We start from the raw sequence: 9,686 nt of genomic DNA on the forward strand, positions 1-9,686 counted from the left end.
ATTCGTTTTTTGTAATTTTTAATCCGGCTGAAACTTTTTTGGTGCCTTCGTTCTTATAATTTTCCATACAAATTTGGCAGCTGTCCATACAAAAATGTGAATTCAAAAATGTGAAAATTCAAAAATCTGTATCTTTTGATAGAATGTTTTGATCGATTTGGTGTCTTGGGCAAAGTTGTAGATATGGATATGGACTAATATGGAAAAATGAAAAAAATAATACACGGTAATAAAAATTGATGATATTTAATTTCACTTTTTGTCACTAAAACTTGATTTGCAAAAAAAAAACTTTTTTTTATATGTTTTAGAGGACATATGGGTAATTCTCTACCAACTCACACGAAATCGGGAAAAGTTGCCCTGACCCCTCTTCGATTTGCGTGAAACTTTGTCCTAAGGGGTAATTTTTGTCCCTGATCACGAATCCGACGTCCGTTTTTTGATATCTCGTGACGGAGGGGCGGTACGACCCCTTCAATTTTTGAACATGCGAAAAAAGAGGTATTTTTCAATAATTTGCAGCCTGAAACGGTGATGAGATAGAAATTTGGTGTCAAAGGGACTTTTATGTAAAATTGTACGCCCGATTTGATGGCGTACTCAGAATTCCGAAAAAACGTATTTTTCATCGAAAAAACACTAAAAACGTTTTAAAAATTCTCCCATTTTCCGTTACTCGATTGTAAAAAATTTTGGAACATGTCATTTTATGGGAAATTTAATTTACTTTTCGAATCTACATTGTCCCAGAAGGGTCATTTTTTCATTTAGAACAAAATTTTTCATTTTAAAATTTCGTGTTTTTTCTAACTTTGCAGGGTTATTTTTTAGAGTGTAACAATGTTCTACAAAGTTGTAGAGCAGACAATTACAAAAATTTTGATTTATAGACATAAGGGGTTTGCTTACAAACATCACGAGTTATCGCGATTTTACGAAAAAAAAGTTTTGAAAAAGTTACTTTTTGCGTTTCTCTTTGTTTCGTCGTCCGTGTCTGTCGCGGGTGACCATGAACGGCCATGATCGATGACGACCAACTATTTCAAAACTTTTTTTCGTATAATCACGATAACTCGTGATGTTTATATGCAAACCCCTTATGTCTATATATCAAAATTTTTGTAATTGTCTGTTCTACAACTTTGTAGAACATTGTTACACTCTAAAAAATAACCCTGCAAAGTTAGAAAAAACACGAAATTCTAAAATGAAAAATTTTGTTCTAAATGAAAAAATGACCCTTCTGGGTCAATGTAGATTCGAAAAGTAAATTAAATTTCCCATAAAATGACATGTTCCAAAATTTTGTACAGTCGAGTAACGGAAAATGGGAGAATTTTTAAAACGTTTTTAGTGTTTTTTCGATGAAAAATACGTTTTTTCGGAATTCTGATTACGCCATCAAATCGGGCGTCTAATTTTACATAAAAGTCCCTTTGACACCAAATTTCTATCTCATCACCGTTTCAGGCTGCAAATTATTGAAAAACACCTCTTTTTTCGCATGTTCAAAAATGGAAGGGGTCGTACCGCCCCTCCGTCACGAGATATCAAAAAACGGACCTCAGATTCGTGATCAGGGACAAAAGTTACCCCTTAGGACAAAGTTTCACGCAAATCGAAGAGGGGTCGGGGCAACTGCTGTGTGAGTTGGCGGAGAATTACCCATATGCTACTGAGGACATCTTTGACCGAGTTATGATTTTTTGAATCAATACAGATTTTTATCGAAAAATCAAAATATTGGTCGCAAAAATTTTTCAATTCTAGTTTTCGATGTAAAATCAAATTTGCAATCAAAAAGTACTCAAGTGATTTTTTGATAAAGTGCATCGTTTTCAAGTTATAGCCATTTTCAGGTAACTTTTTTGACAAAAGTCGCAGTTTTTTATTTTTTAAAATTAATGCCCATGTTTGTCCGAAGCTTTGAAAAAAATATTTTTGAAAAGCTGAGAAAATTCGCTATATTTTCCATGAAGGTCCAAACATTAAGTATTATGCCCTTTTGAAATGTTTGTCGTGATTTTAAATTTTTGAAAATATTTTTTCGGAAAGATCGGAAAATTTCACGAATGTTTCATATTTTAACATTGTAAATCGGACCATTAGTTGCTGAGATATCGACGTTAGCAAATGGGTGGGTTGTTTGGGTGAGACTAGGAAAACATAAATTTTCATGTTTTTCAACACTTGTATGGCAATATCTCAGCAACTAAGGGTCGTATCAACAAAGTTCAATAAAGCAAAATATAGAGATTTTTTTCAGCTTTTCAAAGGTGCACTTTTTTTTAATGAAAAACTGCGACTATTTTCAAAAAATTATCTGAAACTGGCTATAACTTGAAAACGGTGCACTTCATCAAAAATTCACTGGAGTCACGGCTTGTCTAAAGGTTATTTTTATAAAACTTGAATGAACCTCGGTAATTCTTTCTGGAGCTTGTTGGGGGGACTGTCCCGAGTCAGGGAAACTGTTTTTCAAAAAATTCTATCGGTAAAAATTGATTTTATCTCATTTTGAAGTTTTTATACAATATATTTAAGCTAAAATCATGAAAAAGTATTAAATAAATTGCTGAAATTATGATGTTTTTTTTTGTTATTTCATCAAAACATCAGTTTCGAGTTACCTCAACATGTCTCCAATATCCTACAACATAGAAAAATGTTTATCTTGGTCGTCAGTTTCGAAAATAGCTGCAAAATTGTTTTTTTCCTAGTGCTTTTTTCTCAAATTCATCTGGAAACATCAACTTTATTCGTGTTTATTAAAACTGTTTTCGTGTATTTGTAGCAAATAACATTCAGAATAAATTTGCAGAATAAACATGCTATTACATCAAATCTCTGAAAAGTTACAACAATTTTAGTGCGGAGAAAGCTGCAAATTTTGAAATTCTGTGATATTTATTCCCTTTTTGTCCTACTTCTATTTAAATAAATTTCAGAATGACAAATCAAAAGTCCTGAGTTGCATTTTAATCTTATTTTATTTGTAGGAAAAAAAAAGTGATAACAGATTATTGAACATCTTACAAAATTCTGCTAGCGACTTAAGTGTATCGTTGAATTAAAAAAGGTTGCATTTACGGTTTTCCAATACAACAATTTCTTACGCAAACGGCATGGCCAAACTCTAAAGTACTCGGATCGGCTTCAAATTTTCGGGATTATCTACCCAAAATAGTTTTATACATAATTTTTGATAGGTCGTTAGATTGGTTCCTGCCGCGTTAGGGTGGGCCATAAAATGGCAATTTTGACGATATTGCAAAAAAAGATATAATTGCTTGGCATTGTTTCATCCAATTAAAGTTAAACTGTTTGTGAAAGAAAAGTGACTAATTAGGATTTCAAGGAAAATTACGCATGAGTTCAGTTGAAACGGCTTTTGACAATGAATTTAAAAAAATCTCAATATTTTCATCTTTGAACTGCCCTGACGCGTTAGGAACCACCCTAACGACCTAACAAAAATTATGTATAAAATTATTTTGGGTAGATAATTCCGAAAATTTGAAGCCGATCCGAGTATTTTAGAGTTTGGCCATGCCGTTTGCGTAGGAAATTGTTGTATTGGAAAACCGTAAATACAACCTTTTTTAATTCAACGATACACTTAAGTCGCTAGCAGAATTTTGTAAGATGTTCAATAATTTGTTATCGTGTTTTTTTTCTGCAAATAAAATAAGATTAAAATGCAACTCAGGACTTTTGATTTGACATCCTGAAATTTATTTAAATAGTAGTAGGACGAAAAGGGAATAAATATCACAGAATTTCAAAATTTGCAGCTTTCTCCGCACTAAAATTGTTGTAACTTTTCAGAGATTTGATGTAATAGCATGTTTATTCTGCAAATTTATTCTGAATGTTATTTGCTACAAATACACGTAAACAGTTTTAATAAACACGAATAAAGTTGATGTTTCCAGATGATGAATTTGAGAAAAAAACACTAGGAAAAAAACAATTTTGCAGCTATTATCGAAACTGACGACCAAGATAAACATTTTTCTATGTTGTAGGATATTGGAGACATGTTGAGGTAACTCGAAACTGATGTTTTGATGAAATAACAACAAAAAACATCATAATTTCAGCAATTTATTTAATGCTTTTTCATGATTTTAGCTTAAATACATTGTATAAAAACTTCAAAATGTGATAAAATCAATTTTTACCGATAGAATTTTTTGAAAAACAGTTTCCCTGACTGGGGACAGTCTCCCCAACAAGCTCCAGAAATAATTACCGAGGTTCATTCAAGTTTTATAAAAATAACCTTTAGACAAGCCGTGGGAGTAAATTCGATTTTACATCGAAAACTGAAGTTGAAAAATGTTTGCGGCCAATATTTCATTTTTTTGAAAAAAAATCAATAATTCAAAAAATCATAACTCGGTCAAACAGTTTTTGCTCATCCTGGAAATTTCTGAAAAGTTGGCATTTGATGACCTCTAAAACATATCAAAAAATTAAAAAACTAAAGATAGTGTTTTTTTTTGCAAAGCAGTTTAGTGACAAAAAATGAAATTTAAAATCACCAGATTTTTTTTAACGTGTATAATTTTTTTTCAGTGTAGTTCAAATCCATACCTACAACTTTGCCCAAGACACGAAATCGATCAAAAAATTCCTTCAAAAGATATAGATTTTTGAATTTTCGTACATCATTTTTGTATGGACAGCTGCCAAATTTGTATGGAAAATTATATGAACGAACTAATGATGCAAAATGGTTTTTTTGAGCATACTGAAGGCACCAAAAATGTTTCAGCCGGATTAAAAAATGCTAAAATTAAAATTGAAGAAAAAAAGACTAATTCCGTAGAGAACTGCTCATTAAAAAATCGTCAGTTTTTGATTTTTGTATTTTTTTAAAGCAAAATTTCAAAATCGGGCATCGTCATGCACACGAGATATGTCTTGAGAGTCTTCACCCCAAATTTTAGCCAATTTGGTCCATCCCATCTCGAGATATCATGGCACTCGTAAATCAACTCGGTGTTTCGAGAAAAACGTTCAGAATGTTTGACAGTCCGCCTTGCGCACTGCAAAATGTTGAGCTTAAAATCGTCTCTAACTCAGTTTAATCATGTAATATCTACATTAAACTTGCAGGAGTCATTGAACATCTAATCTAATCTAATCTAATCGAACACAAGCGCAGCCAGTCCGAAGAAAGCATCCTGGAAGAACTTGTGGTTAGATTACGCCCCAAGTTCTTCCTTGTCAATATTAATAATTACAGTACATCCGAGTTACCCCGAAAATGTATAGCAAAAATTAAAGCGGCCAGGCCTACTGCGTTGCATTAACCGCAGAGACAGATTCTGTGAACGGATCACATTTCACAGAATCAACAGGGGAGGAAGGATGCGTGGACATACCGTACCAAACGCTCCGAATTAGTTGGGTGTGGTGTGTTAGTGTGAATTGGCAATTATTTATATTTTTAGGGGGGAAGTGGATATGGGGAAATTGGGTTTGGGAAAATTGTGATTGAGGGATGGGAAAGTGGGGAAGGGGTAGGAGGGTTATTAAATTTATAATATTATAATAAAGGAGAATATAGTTAAATTAGAAATAATGATGGAAAGCTCTTACCAAGGAACAGCAAATCTTCAAAAGACACAGCCAGGTGGTGTCCCGATCGTCAGCCCCAGGTTCTTGACAAGAAACAGGCCGATCGGATGAAGTGAAACTGTTCCTAGCACCGAATATCTCCACTCCAAACAAATATATCCGGATGTTTCGCTGGTGTTGAATCGAATTTCACATCCAGACTCTTTCACAATCTCTTGAAACAGCATCCTCCATATCCTCCACTTACTTTTCACTTACTTCCTGATTCTTGGCAGATTCGAAAGATTTAATGAATTTTCAACGAAATTCACTTCCAACGACAACAAGAATCAGAATTCCCTTAACACAAAAAAAACCTTCTTAAATTAAACAATTTTCAACGGCTCAATACTTTTTGCAAAAAAAAGAAAAAAATGGAATAGAAATGGAAAAAAATGGAAAAATGACGCGGAGTGAAAAAGTTTTCCAACCGTCAGCACCGGTTACTACGATCGCAACCTCGCAGGAGTCATTGAACATCATCTTTTTAGTGGATTCAATAAATTTTCTGTACTATGATTTTTTTGATTTTCTACAGGTATGAAATCCCTTAATTTATTGGTTTTCGTTTTGTTTACAAACATTGTGCATCTACGAAAAGTGACTGGTAATTTTGCCAAAGTGTTTTTTGCTATTGTTTCATGGATATTTCGTGAATGAGAGAAGAGGGCCTAGGCTAATTTGGATTTCTCTCCTAGTACAATAACAAAAACGGTTTTTATGGTTGACTGTTCTATGAACTGTCCCGAAGTTTGGTTGAGCTTGGTTGCCCGAGTTCGGAATGAAATCGATTTTTTTTAGATGTGTGACGAACAAAAGGGGTGCTGCTCAAAATAGCTTCCCTAACTCAATTTTGCCCGAAATTCACGTGCGACAAGATAGCACGAGCACGACGATTTACCACCAGGCACCACATCGAAGCGTCAAATTTGTCCGACAATCACGGAAACACGAAAGCTCACAAACTTTGAATTACCTTTTTCGTTAGCATAACGACACACACACTTCTGTGCACCACGCGTCACCTCTCTCAATGGATGTCCATATACCCAGGCAGCATCCACCACCATCCAGCACCCGTTGCGTAAACTTCACCGGACCATGACCGAAACTCCGTCCCGGGTCCGACTGATGGTGAAAATCAACCCTCACAGCTGCCACCAGGGTCGGTTTCGGTCTGTTTCGTTTCGTCGCCGGGGTGGACCCGGGTCGGGGCTTCCGGGACCCGCAACATGTGATGAAAGACGGCCAAAACTGTCCCGGGTCACGTTGGAAAAAAGAGAGGAAATTCAAATTTCGACCTGTTACGGTGCGTGAGGTTTTCGGGGGTAGGAACGGTTTCCTGAAACGGGGAGTTATCCTCGCAAAATGACCTTCAGCAAGAAGAATTTTATCAAATTCACTTGCAACTTGAACACCGAACCAACCAGGGTTCATCAAATCTGATGGCAGCTATCTGGTGAGTACTTCTGGAGCATAACACTGACCCAGAACGACATCATCAACAGCTTTGATGATCGGCAACGTGACACCCACGTGGGACTATCGTGAGTGGTTGGGTTGTGGTGGAACTTTAATGTCAACTTTGTCGTAAAAATTAACTTGCGAGTAGTTCAGGTGAATGACTCGATGGATTCCGATGTGGAACATTAAGAAACTGCCATATTTTTGAGGGTTTTAAAACAGATTGAACATATATAAACTATAAGGTCGAATCCAAGGGCATTTCAGTGAGCAAAAGAGTTCCTCAATTTTGCCCAGAGTAACGAGAGTTTCTCAATGTTCCTCCGAGTTACTCCGGTTGCTTTTCACCAATCCCACCTACATAGATTAACCTTGTGTTTGAAAAAATGTCAAGTTCTGTTGCTAAGGTTTGTTTGTTTTGAAAAACAAAATCTTTATCTTGCAGGCCCAAATGCCAACGGCAAGTGACCGGATTTACGGGGCCAAGTTTAAAAAATTTCCCACCCGCCAGCAGGCGGACGCGTTTGTTCGGAAACACGGCAGCGGAAGCTGTTCTGGGTCTGCTTCCGACAGCGGAAGTAACTTGTCGTCGGCGGGGGCCTATGTTCAATTCGTGGTTCCGCCGGTGGATTGATCGAGGGGTTGAAGCTAGAGCTGGATGAGCTGCGGGGATCGGGATCGGGGACAGGGAGAATGGGAAGAAGCTGGACAGCGGCGTGAAGCTGGTGATGAATCTGGAAAAGTACGGCATTTATAATTTTCATCAGGACGAGGCTGGTTTCGTGTACGGTTACACGAACGGTTCCTGCGAGGGCAATGGGACGGCGGCGGCCTGTGCCGGGCTGGGGGTTTACTTTGTCGAGGGACACGCGCTGAACGCGGTCAGTGGACGAACGGAGAGTTTCAGGCGGATGCGCTGGTGATTCGATTGGCCAAGCAGCAGGGCATAAAAAAACTGACCGTGAACACAGATTCCAAGTTTTTTATCGATTCCATCACCAAATGGCTGCCCGGCTGCAAGCGGAACGCGTGGAAGCTGTCGACGGGGGAGCCCGTCAAGCACCAGTTCGACCTTGAGGAGTTGGACCGGGAGTTGGCTGACAAAAGCATCGAGGTCAAATGGAACCACGTCGACGCTCATTGTGGCATTTTGGGGAACGAACGGGCGGACGCGCCCGCCCGTTCGTTCAATATTTCGGCAATAACCCGCAGACAGAAAGCGAATCGTTGAAACGTTTGTTGATAAGTGGCTTTTTATTCTAGTTTACAATACACTTTTTTACAAGTTCTTAGTTAGTATGTTACTGTCTACAATCTTTATTTTTTCTGAAACACTACTCATTCTCTCCGGATTCCAGATCCGACGAGAAAGAAGATCCTTCCACCTTAAAAATCTGCACCGAGTTGGCGAAAGTCACCGGTTTGTCCACCTTTTCAATGGACTCGTCCTCATCGGCGCACACGAGCGCAAACTGGTCGAAAGTTGCTTCTTCACAGTCGCTGCTCCTCCGTCAAAATTCTCTTCCGATTACGAAATCGCCTCCAGTCCCATATCCGCCTCGTCCGACAGGGCTTCGTACTGCTCATCCAGCGGAGTTTCCTTCTTTTTGCCGCGCCGTCGCCTTCTCTCCCTCTCCGAGTCGTCACTTTCACTTTCGCTCTTGACCTGGGATTGTTTGGGCAGTCGGGGCGAATCCGGGACCACCTTGCGGCGTCGCTTCCGGTACGGGTCCGTGCCCGAATCCAAAGAATCGCGTCGCTCGTGGCGGACCGGTCACCGGTCCTCACCTTTTGCCGCTTCAAACTCTGCGCAATGACGTGATTTTGGTGATCCAACTGCAGGAACAGATCCTTGGAGTTTTCGAGCGCCTGCTTGGCCGCGTTCACTTCGGCCTGCTGGATGCTGTGACCGTTGGAGCAGGCCAGGCGCTTGCCACGGAATAAAAACACCCATCGTGTAGACGCGCGTGTTGGTCGGGCCGTTGCATTCGATGACCTTGTAGATCGGAATTTCCGGCTCACCGCCGTCCATCGTACGCAACGTGGGACAGCACTGCTGCAGCTTGCTCTTCGGGTCATTCCAGTCCTGGTAAATGAATTAGTCTTACAGCCGGGGGAACAGGCAGAACGTTTCGCAGAGTTGAGTCCCTTGTCCACGTACAGGGCGCCGAGGAAGGCTTCCAGCAAATCGGCTCGATATTTCGTTTTGAGGTCCGCTTTCTGGTTGGAGTAGACGGCGTACGAGGTCATCGAGGCGATAATTTTCACATTGGAGAAAAAACATCAACAAACAACATTGTCATGGTTGCATATACCAAGGTATCGTCAATCGGGTGGGAATTGAAATACTCTTGAGGAAGCTGAGAAACTCAGAGTTACTCCGAGTTACTCCCAGAGTTTCTCACTGAATTGCCCTTGGTCGAATCGGCTTAAGAGCGAGTTTTCCACCAGTTCACGCTCTAAACCTATCTTGTCAATAATAATGATTTCAGTACATCCGAATAAAGTCGAAAAAATATTTCACAGACATTTTCTTTGCGAAGGACTTACTGCGTTGAAAAGACTGTTTCTGTAAAAGGATCACATTACAC

The 9,686-nt window shown here is 38.9% G+C and overlaps 2 pseudogenes; one reads left to right on the forward strand and one right to left on the reverse strand.

Moving 5' to 3' along the window:
* The first annotated feature begins 7,426 nt into the window (after window positions 1-7,426).
* LOC120421590 (ribonuclease H1-like) lies at window positions 7,427-8,338 on the forward strand (annotated as a pseudogene).
* A 248-nt stretch (window positions 8,339-8,586) lies between these two features.
* LOC128092853 (uncharacterized) lies at window positions 8,587-9,397 on the reverse strand (annotated as a pseudogene).
* Window positions 9,398-9,686: the final 289 nt, after the last annotated feature.

Source organism: Culex pipiens, chromosome 2 (assembly GCF_016801865.2).
Source record: "Culex pipiens pallens isolate TS chromosome 2, TS_CPP_V2, whole genome shotgun sequence".
Lineage (NCBI taxonomy): Eukaryota > Metazoa > Arthropoda > Insecta > Diptera > Culicidae > Culex > Culex pipiens.